The sequence below is a fragment of the Amphibalanus amphitrite genome, unplaced genomic scaffold (assembly GCF_019059575.1).
Source record: "Amphibalanus amphitrite isolate SeventyFive unplaced genomic scaffold, NRLGWU_Aamphi_draft 000979F_arrow, whole genome shotgun sequence".
NCBI classification, from domain to species: Eukaryota; Metazoa; Arthropoda; class Thecostraca; order Balanomorpha; family Balanidae; genus Amphibalanus; species Amphibalanus amphitrite.
In genome coordinates, this window is record NW_024882473.1 from 8,399 (window position 1) to 24,295 (window position 15,897).

General features: G+C 50.7%; 1 protein-coding gene across 1 annotated transcript in view; it reads left to right on the forward strand.

The window, feature by feature from the left end:
- Positions 1–6,128: 6,128 nt before the first annotated feature.
- The window catches only part of LOC122368827 (serine/threonine-protein kinase/endoribonuclease IRE1-like), a 165,240-nt gene continuing 155,471 nt past the window's right edge, over positions 6,129–15,897 (forward strand). Inside the window, exon 1 of the mRNA XM_043343088.1 lies at positions 6,129–6,222. The gene's annotated coding sequence lies outside the window, so the exon portion shown is untranslated. The remainder of the gene's footprint in view (positions 6,223–15,897) is intronic.

Sequence of the window (15,897 nt, forward strand, 5' to 3'; positions counted from 1 at the left end):
TTCTTAACCTGCGCCCGGCTGGGGGTCCTGGATTTCCACGCCCTGCTGGGGGGTGTTTGAACACCCCCCCCCCTTCTAACTCGGCTCCTGGGCCACGTAGCGATACGCGGAAGGCGGCGTTCGAAAGAGCGCCAAAAATAATGACGAAATCACTTCGGTCACTTTTTTGGTCAGGTCAAAGGTCAGGTCACCAGAGGTCATTGAAGGCAAAATTTCGCCGATTTTCAGGTCGAATGTCGACAATTTCCAGGAAGCCAACGCATAACTCGGGAACCAATAAAGCTACAGCGCCGCGGAAAAGCGCTTCGATAGCCCTATTAACGCCCTTTCTGAGTAATTCTCTCAGATTTGACCTAACGTCAACGGTTTTGCCTGCAGGGGGCAAAAACTGCAAAAATAGCCGATTTTTTCGGAAACAGTTTTTCTGCAATAACTTTTGACCCAAGCCTTGTACGAGCTTACTTTTACCGGCATCGTGTTCCTCTCGTCAAGACGCATCGAATGCACTATAACTTGACCTTGAAAGGTCAACTTGAAAATTTGACCTCAGGTCAAGGTCATGACTTGACCGGAAAGGGTCATGTTGCATATCAGTCGATCCGTATCGTCGAGCTGAGCACATCTAAGGCGTTTTCACCGCTCTAGCATGCCTCTATCAAAAGTTATTTGCGAAAAACTGTTAGGCACCATTCGTGACCTGAGATGACCTCAGGGGCATAAATAGGGGTCACGGACACCATTTTCATGTTCAGTGTGTCTAAACCGCTTGTAATTCAGTGTTTGGGAGTGTTTATAATGTCTTTCGTCCAAAAGAGGCGCATTTCAATTTTCTCCCATTGACTTATAATGGGGAGGTCGCAAAATTGACCTGACCTTAGGTCACCGATATAAAAATTCTGAGATATACATTTGATAGATACTGTTGCCCTTATCAATCGCTGAAAGTTTCAAAGCGATCGGTCACTCGGTGTAGCTATGACAGACATTGAAACTCTTTATGAGGTGAGGTCACTTCAAGTGACCTGGTGACCTGCCCTTGAATGACCTTGGTCTGAAATTTTCACAACTTGTGTAGAATTGATGTATTATAAGGTGTAACACAAAAACGGCGGCGCTCCGCGCCGCCGTTTTTGAGGAGCGCCGCCGTTTTTGAGATATTCGCAAAAAACCACAAGGGGGGTGTTCAAACCCCCCCCCCCCCAGCAGGGCGCGGGTTAAGAGGAAATAATTATTTACCTAGTTCGGTTTGACAGTACAAGGCGTAAAACAATGTGGTATTCAAAACAGCCTTGTTATACAAATACAGAAGCAACGTGTACCAATCGGCCATCGTCTTTTTTCTTCCACCCGTATTAGGGGATGTACTGAGTAGAAGCCGGAGTCGGAGCCGCCGGAGCCGGATCATTTTACTCGGAGCCGGAGCCGGAGCCGGAGCCGCCATGACATTTCACCCGGAGCTGGAGCCGGAGCTGGAGCCGATTTTTTCTCCGGAGCCGGAGCCGGAGTCGGAGCCGTCTGAAATTTCCACGGCTCCGCATCCCTGCTGCCGACTGTCCCTACCCCATCAGTGGGACCGGTGGGACTGTCTCTGCCGACTGTCCCTCCCCCATAAGTGGGACCGGTGGGACTGTCTCTGCCGACTGTCCCTACCCCATGAGTGGGACCGGTGGGACTGTCTCTGCCGACTGTCCCTACACCATGAGTGGGACCGGTGGGACTGTCTCTGCCGACTGTCCCTACACCATGAGTGGGACCGGTGGGACTGTCTCTGCCGACTGTCCCTACCCCATGAGTGGGACCGGTGGGACTGTCTCTGCCGACTGTCCCTACCCCATGAGTGGGACCGGTGGGACTGTCTCTGCCGACTGTCCCTACCCCATGAGTGGGACCGGTGGGACTGTCTCTGCCGACTGTCCCTACCCCATGAGTGGGACCGGTGGGACTGTATCTGCCGACTGTCCCTACCCCAGGAGTGGGACCGGTGGGACTGTCTCTGCCGACTGTCCCTACCCCATGAGTGGGACCGGTGGGACTGTCTCTGCCGACTGTTCCTACCCCATGAGTGGGACCGGTGGGACTGTCTGTGCCGACTGTCCCTACCCCATGAGTGGGACCGGTGGGACTGTCTCTGCCGACTGTCCCTACCCCATGAGTGGGACCGGTGGGACTGTCTCTGCCGACTGTCCCTACCCCATGAGTGGGACCGGTGGGACTGTCCCTGCCGACTGTCCCTACCCCATGAGTGGGACCGGTGGGACTGTCTCTGCCGACTGTCCATATCCCATGAGTGGGACCGGTGGGACTGTCTCTGACGACTGCCCCTACCCCATGGGTGGGACCGGTGGGACTGTCTCTGCCGACTGCCCCTACCCCATGAGTGGGGCCGGTGGGACTGTCTCTGCCGACTGTCCCCATCCCATGAGTGGGACCGGTGGGACTGTCCTGCCGACTGTCCCTACCCCATGAGTGGGACCGGTGGGACTGTCTGTGCCGACTGTCCCTACCCCATGAGTGGGACCGGTGGGACTGTCTCTGCCGACTGTCCCTACCCCATGAGTGGGACCGGTGGGACTGTCTCTGCCGACTGTCCCTACCCCATGAGTGGGACCGGTGGGACTGTCTCTGCCGACTGTCCATATCCCATGAGTGGGACCGGTGGGACTGTCTCTGACGACTGCCCCTACCCCATGGGTGGGACCGGTGGGACTGTCTCTGCCGACTGCCCCTACCCCATGAGTGGGACCGGTGGGACTGTCCCTGCCGACTGTCCCCATCCCATGAGTGGGACCGGTGGGACTGTCTCTGCCGACTGTCCCTACACCATGAGTGGGACCGGTGGGACTGTCTCTGCCGACTGTCCCTACCCCATGAGTGGGACCGGTGGGACTGTCTCTGCCGACTGTTCCTACCCCATGAGTGGGACCGGTGGGACTGTCTGTGCCGACTGTCCCTACCCCATGAGTGGGACCGGTGGGACTGTCTCTGCCGACTGTTCCTACCCCATGAGTGGGACCGGTGGGACTGTCTCTGCCGACTGTTCCTACCCCATGAGTGGGACCGGTGGGACTGTCTGTGCCGACTGTCCCTACCCCATGAGTGGGACCGGTGGGACTGTCTCTGCCGACTGTCCCTACCCCATGAGTGGGACCGGTGGGACTGTCTCTGCCGACTGTCCCTACCCCATGAGTGGGACCGGTGGGACTGTCCTGCCGACTGTCCCTACCCCATGAGTGGGACCGGTGGGACTGTCTGTGCCGACTGTCCCTACCCCATGAGTGGGACCGGTGGGACTGTCTCTGCCGACTGTCCCTACCCCATGAGTGGGACCGGTGGGACTGTCCTGCCGACTGTACCCACCCCATGAGTGGGACCGGTGGGACGGTCTCTGCCGACTGTCCCTACACCATGAGTGGGACCGGTGGGACTGTCTCTGCCGACTGTCCCTACCCCATGAGTGGGACCGGTGGGACTGTCTCTGCCGACTGTCCCCACCCCATGAGTGGGACCGGTGGGACTGTTTCTGCCGACTGTCCATACCCCAGGAGTGGGACCGGTGGGACTGTCTCTGCCGACTGTCCTTACCCCATGAGTGGGACCGGTGGGACTGTCTCTGCCGACTGTCCCTACCTACCCCATGAGTGGGACCGGTGGGACTGTCTCTGCCGACTGTCCCTACCCCATGAGTGGGACCGGTGGGACTGTCTGTGCCGACTGTCCCTACCCCATGAGTGGGACCGGTGGGCCTGTCTCTGCCGACTGTCCCTACCCCATGAGTGGGACCGGTGGGACTGTCCCTGCCGACTGTCCCTACCCCATGAGTGGGACCGGTGGGGCTGTCTCTGCCGACTGTCCCTACCCCATGAGTGGGACCGGTGGGACTGTCACTGCCGACTGTCCTTACCCCATGAGTGGGACCGGTGGGACTGTCTCTGCCGACTGTCCCTACCCCATGAGTGGGGCCGGTGGGACCGTCTCTGCCGACTGTCCCTATCCCATGAGTGGGACCGGTGGGACTGTATCTGCCGACTGTCCCTACCCCAGGAGTGGGACCGGTGGGACTGTCTCTGCCGACTGTCCCTACCCCATGAGTGGGACCGGTGGCACTGTCTCTGCCGACTGTCCCTACCCCATGAGTGGGACCGGTGGGACCGTCTCTGCCGACTGTCCCTATCCCATGAGTGGGACCGGTGGGACTGTATCTGCCGACTGTCCCTACCCCAGGAGTGGGACCGGTGGGACTGTCTCTGCCGAATGTCCCTACCCCATGAGTGGGACCGGTGGGACGGTCTCTGCCGACTGTCATCCCATGAATGGGACCGGTGGGACTGTCTCTGCCGACTGTTCCTACCCCAGGAGTGGGACCGGTGGGACTGTCTCTGCCGACTGTCCCTACCCCATGAGTGGGATCGGTGGGACTGTCTGTGCCGACTGTCCCTACCCCATGAGTGGGACCGGTGGGACTGTCTGTGCCGACTGTCCCTACCCCATGAGTGGGACCGGTGGGACTGTCTGTGCCGACTGTCCCTACCCCATGAGTGGGACCGGTGGGACTGTCTCTGTCGACTGTCCCTACCTCATGAGTGGGACCGGTGGGACTGTCTGTGCCGACTGTCCCTATACCTTGAGTGGGACCGGTGGGACTGTCTCTGCCGACTGTCCCTACCCCATGAGTGGGACCGGTGGGACTGTCTGTGCCGACTGTCCCTACCCCATGAGTGGGACCGGTGGGACTGTCTCTGTCGACTGTCCCTACCTCATGAGTGGGACCGGTGGGACTGTCTGTGCCGACTGTCCCTATACCTTGAGTGGGACCGGTGGGACTGTCTCTGCCGACTGTCCCTACCCCATGAGTGGGACCGGTGGGACTGTCTCTGCCGACTGTCCCCATCCCATGAGTGGGACCGGTGGGACTGTCTCTGCCGACTGTCCCTACCCCATGGAGTGGGACCGGTGGGACTGTCTCTGCCGACTGTCCCCACCCCATGGGTGGGACCGGTGGGACTGTCTCTGCCGACTGTCCCTACCCCATGAGTGGGACCGGTGGGACTGTCTCTGCCGACTGTCCTTACCCCATGAGTGGGACCGGTGGGACTGTCTCTGCCGACTGTCCCTACCCCATGAGTGGGACCGGTGGGACTGTCTGTGCCGACTGTCCCTACCCCATGAGTGGGACCGGTGGGACTGTCTGTGCCGACTGTCCCTACCCCATGAGTGGGACCGGTGGGACTGTCTCTGCCGACTGTCCCTACCCTATATGTGAGTGTCCGTTTCTGCGGCGGCCGCTGAGCCCCCAACCCTGTCCTTCTCCTCTCCCCAGTCCGCTGTGCAGGGTCGCTCGAGGTCACGTGGTCAACTGGGTGTCTTCTCCAATGCACCTTTTATTCGTCGATCGACCTTACACACCACCGTGCAGTCACATGGCTACGACCCGACTCCCCTCCGTGCCGTCCGACGCGCCGGCATGGCCCCACAACTGGGACAAACGGCCGCCGGGGACGCTCCTATGTCCGATGTTCTTCTCCGTCCACACCGGAGAGGACAGGGCAGGCGGCGGCCGGCCGACGCTGCCCGCGGCGCCGAGGTGACAGCCTCAGACCTCGCTGCTCCCAGTACGCTACACTGGTCAGGTCGGGCCGGCGGCGGCGTGCCATCGGCCGCCGGCCAGCCGGCTTCCCCGTACTGACCACTCACTCACATACAACACACAGCCCTGTTTATCGAGAAACATACAGAACATACGCTCTGAACTATGTAATCAGCAGTCACGAACGAATAACGATGGTCTTCCATAACTCAATAGTCTCAAATGTTAAGTTTTTAATTGCCGTTTAACTGCCGTTTTTACGTTATTTGCGAAAAACCTTCGGGAGGGTTGCATCACCCTCGCCGGGCGAGGGTTAAATACCTCAGTCTACGGCCGACCCGGACAGAAATTCCGGCCTGGGTGAGGGTCAGCTGCCCCTTCTGACCCCCTTTGCCTGCGACACGGATCCAACCTGATGGTTGGTGTAACGCTTATCAGTTATCTTTAGACCAATAGAACATACATACCGGGCCTCTGTCTATCTGAGACGCTGTTGCACGGGACTGGTCTGATAGTCGAGCCACTGCAGGCCGATAGTGGCTATCTGGGAACGGCGTCTGCTCAGGACTATCTGGGTGGAAGCTCAGACAGACGCCGCGGCCATCCGTCAGACGCCCGCTGCTGTCGACCCGTCCTAGGTAAGTCATGGGAGCAGAGCATATCCAGTCAACTTTCTTTGGGATAGATGCAAGTGAGCACGAAGCGAGTCTATTGAGCCATAGTGGAAACTTATGCATGCAACGGCAACAGCTACGCAAGAAAAGGTTTTTGACGAATGGGTAGCGTGTGTGCTGTCGTCCTAGCAACAAGTACGGCTCTCGCGAGATTAAGCGGTAGGTTTTGCACTTTTACATTTCCGGTTATATCTCAGAAACTAATCGATCTACGACGAAGCCATTTTACACGATCATGGCCCGCTTGTTACCTAACAAGTCGATCGCATCTTCAACACTTAAAAGCTTAAAGGGACTATCCCACCTTCTAAAATGTTGTTAAAACCAGTTAAATTGTGCCCGACTTTATAGATTGGATGAACAGGAGCACGGTTCTGGCATTTATTTTTCATTAAACATCTTAGGCTTCCCACATTCCAAACATAAACTTTCAAATATGTGACGTAACAGCCCAAAATTACCTCCTTCCCCAGGCCACATTACTGTCATAAAGCTGATTCTTTTTACTCTGTAGGCACCACAACAAAGTTCAGACCAAGTTTTAAGCGATTTTTTAACGAACAAACCCATTTAAATCAGAATGACTAAATGAGCTGACGTCACACTAATGGTCGCTCCATGTTGAAGATAGGGCCTTGCGAAAGGCCCATTTTCAAATGAAGGGAACGAATTTCTTCAACACCAAGAGGCCGTGGGGGTTGCAACCTAGATAGATAGTGGTTTCTGAACCTCGCCGCAAACTTGGCTATCTCAACTCAAACCCCATGTTAAATGTGGGATAGTCCCTTTAAGACGACGAAGCTATACCCTGAAGAACGCTAAATTTTCTAGGTGCAAAACCTACCGCTAAAACCCGCGAGACCTGTACCTAAGCGTCGCAATTTCGAATACTGCTCGTACATAGTAAGTGCACCGAGACCGACTAGATCGAAGATGATTGGGGATTGTTCCGAGGTGATGACAGTAATGAGAAGCGAACTCGCGGCTCATCTCACTGGTCTGTTCCTTTTGCCAGAGTTAACACCGTCCTCCGTAGTCTCCTCTGCCGTATCCAACGCACACCAACTCCTTCCTTAGATCCTGTCCGTCAGCAGATTTCTTCACCTCATCTCGCTATTCCTTCCTTACCAGTCTCCAAGACTGCACTGGCCGCGGCGGCACGTAAGTACCTGTGGTATATGACTGTGAATATGTGTATAAAGTTTTAACCCTCGCCCGTATTGGTGTTTTGCCAGATGCGAACGTATAAGGGAGGGGGGTCCGTTGGAGCCCCACTTGCCGTTTCGCCCCTGATCGAGCTAGAGCTTCGCGGAAAAACGAGCGTGTTGCCCGCGACGAGAGGAAGCCAATGATACTCAATTTTAAGGTCCCAGATTATTGGTTGACCTTCCAGGTCAGGTAATGACCCAAAGGTCGGGAAAATCCGGACCTGTTAGAAGGTCGTAAAGTATCGCTACTATCATTGGGTTTCTCGGGGTGCTGATCACGAATATCATGTTAGTTTTGATCACAGATGATGTCTTCATGCATTTAGATAGACCAGGTCGGGTTAGGTCAGGTCAGGTCAACCAGTAAGGGTCCTGCGAGGCGTTTGTTGTAGGTTTCAAGCGCCTTTGACAGCTTCGTAACATGTTACGAAGGCACCAAAACTACTCCGTAAATGTTCAAATGCTTGCTAAATTCGAATTCAGCTAAAAAAGTCTAGAAACATGGAAAACTCGAAAAGGTGAACCGAGGCTATCAAAGGTCAATGACCTGACCTGACCTTCAGGTGACTTTGACCACCCTAATGCATGTGACCAACATCACATCACATATTTGAACGCTTGAAACCACGAAAAGCCTGCAAATACGCGGCTTATGCGGGCCGACATACGCCGAATCGCGATTCCGGCCAAACATGGTCTCCAAAAGTAGAGGCCGCCTCCACTGTGCGGACGGCTTGCGGTACGTGCGGAATTTAAAGGTAGTGTGCCAGCTTTCCTGAACCAAATGGAGTTAATGACCCGGATAAGGAGAACCGGATTTTTAGAACTTATCCATACCTTCAAAACTCATGGAAACGTCTTAAATTCTTCAAATTTTGAGTACCCCAGTGCGAAATTCGCCCCGACGGGTTGTCGGTCGTACCCCAACCACTTTCACCACACTATGAACAATAAATGCACACACTAAAATCGCTATTACCGATAGGCTCATCCAATCAAGTTTCGATAAACCCGTTCATCAACATCTCCTGCGGTTTCGAACACGCCTGTTAGGTGGCTTCTGCTCATACTCTGTGGTGCGGTGGTGGTGCATCAGGCCGCGCGCTCTGACTTCGGCCAAGAAAAATGCGTCAGCTGATCATTGTCATTTTTGCCACTTTCGTGTGGTGAGATGGGGTCATAACTTATTCCGCGCACCGACGGGGGTCTGCGCCAACTTAGTACCGACGGGGGGGGGGGGGCGGATGACCGCCCCCCCCCCCCTGAGATCTCGAGAACGAAGCAAGATAGCGACAAGCGGTAAACGGCATCGGATACGCACGGTCAAGATCTACAATTTTTACTAAGGTCATTTTCAGGTCAGGTCAAAGATGACGTCACAGGGGTCGAAAAAGTCAAAATGGCGGCGCTAAATATGGAGAGAGTTTTTCTCGAATAACTTTCGAATTAGTCAAGATAGGAACAAACTAAGGGCATCATCGTGATCCTCTCGTCAATACGCATCGAATGATGTATATGTTGACCTCGAAAGGTCAAGGTCAAAGGTTGACCTCAGGTCACGTGACCTCGAGGTCATCATGTATATCATTCGATGCGTCTTGACGAGCTGAACACAATGAGACCATCCATGCGTCTGTATCTTGTTCCTGTACGGAGTTATTGGCCAAAAACCTTTGGTGACCTTTGATGACGTCACATGACCTCACAGCTGCCCAACAGCAAAACAGACCTCAAGGTAGTGAAGGTTGATCGTATATGAAGTCATGTATGGTATATGGGGCCATTCCGACCCGTTTTAGTGGTAAAAACAGGGAGTTGATTTTTCCCCCATTGACTTATAATGGGGAGGTCGCGAAATTGACCTGACCTTAGGTCACCGATATCAAAATTCCGAGATATACAAATTGTAGCTACTAATGACCTAATAACATCCTGCGACTTTCAAAGGCCTCCGACATCTACTGTAGCTCTGGCACGGTGACAAAGTTGCAAAAAAGTGACTTGAGGTTGGGTCATTCAAAGTGACCTGGTGACCTGACCTTGAAAGGTAGGAGGTTCAAACTTGCACACCATGTGTAAAATTGATAAGGGAATAGTCATACCAAATTTCGCGGCGCTACACGCCGCGGTTTTCCCGCTATTCGCGAAAAACCTCAGGGGGGGCGGATATCCGCCCCCCCCGTCGGTGCGCGGGTTAAGAGAGGGCTGTTTCATATCAATTATTTTACATAAAATCATATTTCAAACCATAAATTAATGTTCGACAGCCAAATTAAAGAAACAATACCAATACAGGATTACAGTTTAAGTTCGACATTGTGTTGTCTACGATTAGACAGCTGATAACTCATTCCCGTACGTCGTAACTCTATAATGACCTTTGCTTATTGTCACATGTGCGCCGCATTCACGATTGTTGCTGACGCCTGTTTGCAAGTCAGCCCACTACAGTTATTATACGTATCGAAAAACCGATAAACTCTTAGGCGAAAAAAACACTATTCCAGGCCCATTTTATTTTTTGGCGATATTAGGTAAAAACAAAAGCTTCTTATCCTAGGAAAAATAAAATGGGAAATCATTGGAAGGTGGCACACTACCTTTAACACAGAAGCCTATGGGTGCATGCGTTCTCCGTCCGGAGTGGGTCATGGGAATGTGCCCGCATCCGGACAGCAAACTGAGAGCTCACGGACACTGGTGGACACAAGTTTTCAGTTGTTACAAAAAGAAAATATGGCATTTGACTAGCGTCACAATGATGGTGTCATACCAAAGAAATGATGTTTATTTACTTCATCATGAAATAGTTGAAATTTAATCTTAAATTTGCAATGAAAACTCGAGGACGGAAGACCATCCGTGTCCGCATCCATTCCGTCTGCGTTCTCTGCACAAATTTCAACATGTCGTACTTTAGCATTTCGTCTCTGTGGCAACCACTTCCGATGTATGTCATATCTGACTCGATTCCGAATTGAATAAATTTAGTTCGAGGAAGGTCACGTGCGACTAGAATAATGCGACCACAGTGTATACAAATACAGTGGCGGCAAATGCGCTTGGTCACGTGACCAAATCTGCACGTGCGGTTGTGGCGAGGGCCGTTCCCGAAACTCTGGGTCCAACGGCCTCGCGGCGCCCATAGAGAATACATGGGACCTTTTCTTTTCAGACCTATCGTGTCTAAACCAAGCCATTTAGTGCAAGGATACGACTGGTTTGAGATTCAGTAGTCTTTTGGCTATAAGTCGGCATAAGAAACGTATTTTTATCGGCAAAATTCGCAAAGTACCAGGTGGTTTTCCGATACCTGGCACGCCTCCTAACCCCCGGCGGCCGACCGGAGGAGTCCGTAGCGCTCCACTCACGACTTTTGGCGATAGCTCAAAACACCTTACAGCTAGAGGGCTGCTATTTGGCACACCTTATCTTTGCTTCCATACGCATCTTTGGAAACCAATTGCATTTCCGTCTCAGGTCGGATCACTGACTTATGACGTCACACGTGAACCTCTGCAACAGTCCCAAAATACCGAAACTTCGCAATGCCCTCGGTGCCAGAGGAGCTGTCACAGCGAGATGATACTTACAGGACCTAGTATCCTCTACTAGGAGTCTCAAAAATTGTATATCTCGGATTTCTCCTAGAGGTCACATGAGGTCAGGCCGATCGCGTGACGTCACCATTACAAGTCAATGGGGAAAATATGGAAACTGTAATTTTGACGCCGAGAATGATCTAAACCTAGCTCAAGCACATGGAATCGCAATTTCATGCAATTCTTGCAATGTCAAATGCATCAATTTTGCATATGTAACCTAGCGTGACGTCATTTATGACGTCACAAAGGTCACAAGTTTTTTTCGTCAATAACTCCTGATAAAATTGAACTGGCAAGTCGGAAAAGTCGCCAATAGACTCGGGAAGACCTACCGAATCGAATGATATACGATATAACCTCCTCCGACCAAGTTTGTGACCTGAGTGCCTCTGACCTGGCTTTGACCCGATGTGAACACCTTATGTTGAACCCACCCAAACAAAAGTGAGCAATTTTGACGCACCGGAGCATGACAAACATGATGGTACTAAATTCGCGACTCTGCGCCGTTTTTTGGCAATGTTATTTCTCAAAACCCGAAATCGTATTTTGGCCCTTGGGGCACTTGACCTGACCCTCAGAGGCCACCAGTTGACCTGAGACTTTTTAACCGTGCATCAATCGCTGCGTCCCCGGTCCCGTAACGGCATACATGCTTGTTTTCCCCGCGAGGCTAGCTCAATTAGGGCGAGGGAGTCGTACCCGCCCACTCTCGTGGCTGGGGCGTAGGTATGTAAAAAAAACTAAAAAGTCTGGTGATGATTGATGCAAGATTCTTACAGATAATGGTAGATGAAGGTAGGGCATCAGTTATTAAAGATAAGTGAAACAAATTTGCAGCCCTCAGCAGCATTGATTTATGTTATAGAACCATGGGCGGCGGAACGGGGAGGGCACCGGGGCACCGTGCCCCCTTTAAAGGGACCCTCCCACCTTCAAAAAAGTTAATGAAATGGCATGAAAGTGATGTCGCTCGGTTCAGAAAGAGCAAAAACGAATATCTACCAAATTTCATCGAAAAATATTCACCGGTTTTCAAGATATTAGACTTTTACTTTTGTTTACTTTTTGGGATCTCCGCTGTTCCTAGCGACTTTATTTGAAAGTGCGGCATTTGTTGCGCGCAAAGCAGCATATACCACCGCGTGCTACAAAACGTTTTAGTCAAACATTTAACGGACGTTCGAAAGCCTGATGACGTCATCAGATTCCCGTAATGGTTAAGAGATAGGGACCACGCTGGTCCCACCCTGCAAGTAAAGGGAAGAAATTTCTTGAACACCATAAAGCTGCGGGGGTTGCGACCAGGATAAATGGTGGTTTCTGAGCCTGGCCGCAAACTTGGCTATCTCAACTCAAAACTAATGTTAACCCGCGCCCTGGTGGGGGGGGGGCTATTTTTTGCCCCCCCCCCTCCAGACTTTTCGATATATCTCCAGAACCGCTGCGCCGATCGTCACCAAACTTTCAGTAACCTCCCGGACATCAATTTTACACATTGTGACCAAAATTTTTTCCAAAGGCTATGATAGGTTGGCCGGAAATGACGTCAGAGTGACGTCATGTTCTGCCGTTTTCGACCCAAAAAAGGGTTTCGCGGGAAGAGCTGTCAGGCCTATAGCTTTGCAAATACAGAAAAATGATAAAGACATAAAAGCTGCAAATTGGACAGGGCTACAAAATTGCTATCTCGGATTTTTGAAATTTTTTGGATTTTGACCCCCAAAAATCAAAAAATAGATTTTTTGGAAATACTTATCGAAAAATCCAAAAAGTTTTTTGAATTTCGCAAAAACCGGAATATATGTGATAGTCCTTACCGCCTTCCATGCACATACCAAATTTGAGATTGATACCTCCTTTTTTGGCGAAGTAATAGCGAAAAAACTGTTCAAAATTGATGACGTCAAATTTTCAAACTCAATTTTTAGCAATTCTAGACCCCGTAGCGCAAAACAAAGACCACCATTAGACTCCCCGTGACGAGCTGCATCGAATCAATACCCAAATTATGCAAAAATATCAACTTTAAAATTTGACCTTTTTTGGCCTGACCTTGACCTGACCTTGACCTGAACTTCACCAGAAAGTGACCTAAGCCGTACCTGATAGTCTTATAACCAACACCATTGAGTTGGAAATGAAAAATTGGCCATAAAACATGTATCACACAACCTTAGTAAAGTTGGGCTCATGTGACCTGACCTGTGACCCTTGGTGACCTGACCTGTGACCTGACCTGGTATTGCTAGTGACCTCTAATAGCAACATATCTACTAGGCAACTGACGCCCTACCGCTGATTCTCGACAAAATGCGTTTTCCTCGGTGTTATAGCGCATTCCCTAGAAGACCCGTGAACGGTGAAACATTTCATCTTTGACCTGACCTGTGACGTCATCGGTGACCCCGAGGTCAATGAAATTTGGTTTCCTTCGACAAATTTGACAGGCCTTTCGAACGCCGTTTGAATTTTGCGGATCCGTCCAGTAGTTTCGGAGATACGAGGGGGGGGGCAAAAAATAGCCCCCCCCCCCACCAGGTCGCGTTATAAACAGACCCCACCAGGGCGCGGGTTAAGGTGGGAGGGTCCCTTTAATTTTGGCATTTTAACATTAGCCCTATGGGCGTTGCATGGAAAGAATCGGACCGAAAGTCGGCAGTGCCCCCCCCCCCCCTTAATTGAAGGTGTTCCGCCGCTACTGTTTAGAACAACTGTAAGCTGCAGGCTCAGCTGTTCAGTTTCTACCTATGCCTGCAAACACAATAAAATCAATGGAAGAGTAATAATAGACTAAATGCATTTTATTGATGCTATTCAAGTATCAATGGTAACTATGTCACCGATGATTCAATATTATTTGCACGGCATCATTTACCACCACAGTCTAAATATTTAGCATCTAAAATAATGCAGTAAAATAAGCTGCGCCACGTCTGTCGACAAAATCTGGTGCCAACTCAAGGTCAAACGGAAAATGTGGGCACGACACCAATGTCCGGCAGCTGAATGCGACCTACGAGTTGGGACTTACTATAATTTCATCAGCTATCAACGATATATTTTTACGACACAGTGGATGCGGTCCGCACACGGTTTCCGTACGGACCGGATGCGCCGCATAGGGTTCTGTGGTAAATTCCGTACGGACCGAGAACAGTCCGCACAGTGGACGGCGGCCTTAGGTCACAGGTTAAAGGTCATTTGGATAAGGATCATAAAATTTAGAGGGTAGATGTACAAATGAAGAACGCTAAGGTTCTGACAGTTTCGTCGCGATCGGCCGCTTTTTACGCGATTTATTCGCGAAAAAACGAGGGGGTCCATTCGATCCCCCTATACGGGCGAGGGTTAAGTTCCTGTTGTAACAGTTATTCATATATGTATCTCGACAATTATTATCTTAACCCTCAACCCGTAGGGGAGGGGGGGGGGGCGAAATGGCCCTCCTTGTCCTTTTCCGTAAATATGTATTTACTATATCTCCTGAAACTACCGCAAAACTGCAGATGTCGTGATCAAACTTTTACGACACCTCCGGGCATCAATTTTGCACAATAGGTATTTTTTCGATCTAGCGCGTCTTAATTCCAAAAACCTCTTTTGGGTTTTTGATTACCTTTTTTTCATCAGCTGGGCTAAAAAATGTTTGAACATTCCATATATAGCATTGTTTTATCTGTATGTATATTCCCAGCAAACTAGAAAGTAGAAACAATGTACCCAAAGTTCACACTATTCATGAGTGGTTGCTCAATGGGCTCTGTAAGTCCTGAAAGTATAGCTTAAATGCATTATCTAGTCCTGTTGGTTTTGTTCCTGTGAGCTCTCAAAATTGCATTCCTGAAAGGCACTTTTATTAGGAAGGGATCATGGCAAACATAAATTATGCCACAACCTTACTTGTTTGGCTGCCGAAACTTGCCGGAACACGGAATATTCACATTATACTATCTTAACCCGGCACCGCCTGGGCTATTTCCGTACCCACGACAGCCTGGGGGGGGGGGGTCGGATCCGACCCCCCCCCCCTGTTATCTCGAGAACCAATGGTCGTATCGAGCCCCGCGAGGCGGCGTTCGAAAGGTCTCTACGAGACGTTCCCAAAGCACTCTTAAGATTTTAAGATTGAGGTCAACTTTCGGGTCAAGGTCAGGTCAAAGGTCAAATTCAGGGGTTTTGCATGATTAGGCTTACGGACAGCGAAATCGATAGCTGCTGCTCGAAACTCACCACAAATGACCTCAAAGACCTAGTGAAGGTACTATGTGCGTATAGGGGTCATACTAGGTACGGGTCAAGGTCAGGTCAGGTCACGAAAGGTCACGGTTTTCACTTTCTGCTACATGGGCGTGCGACACATGTTTTATGGCTTATTTTTCACGCCAAATCCGATGGTAATGGTTATATGTGACCCCAAGTCACTGTGCTGGTGATAAGTGTGCATTGAAAGCATAAAAAATCGTTTATACCATACATAACTAAACGAGGGCTAAGAAAAAAAGTCAATTTTTCAACTTTTTATTTTTGACATAAAAATGCACTTTTCTAGACGAACTTTGTCCCAGGAATCTAGTGGTGCCATTTGTTTTCACATGCGTTGTTCAGAAGTGCCTCTAATTCGCGAAAATGCTTATGACGTCACCATGCCCTATGCATGTTGGAGCTATTTTTTACAATTTGGGGGTCAGAAATCAAGATAGAAAGTTGAAATTTGGGACATCTAATGTTCTAATAGAGCTCTATAACATATATTCCGGTTTTTTGGAAATTCTCAAAATTTTGGATTTTATTAGATGTTTTCCAAAAAATATAGTTTTTTGAAT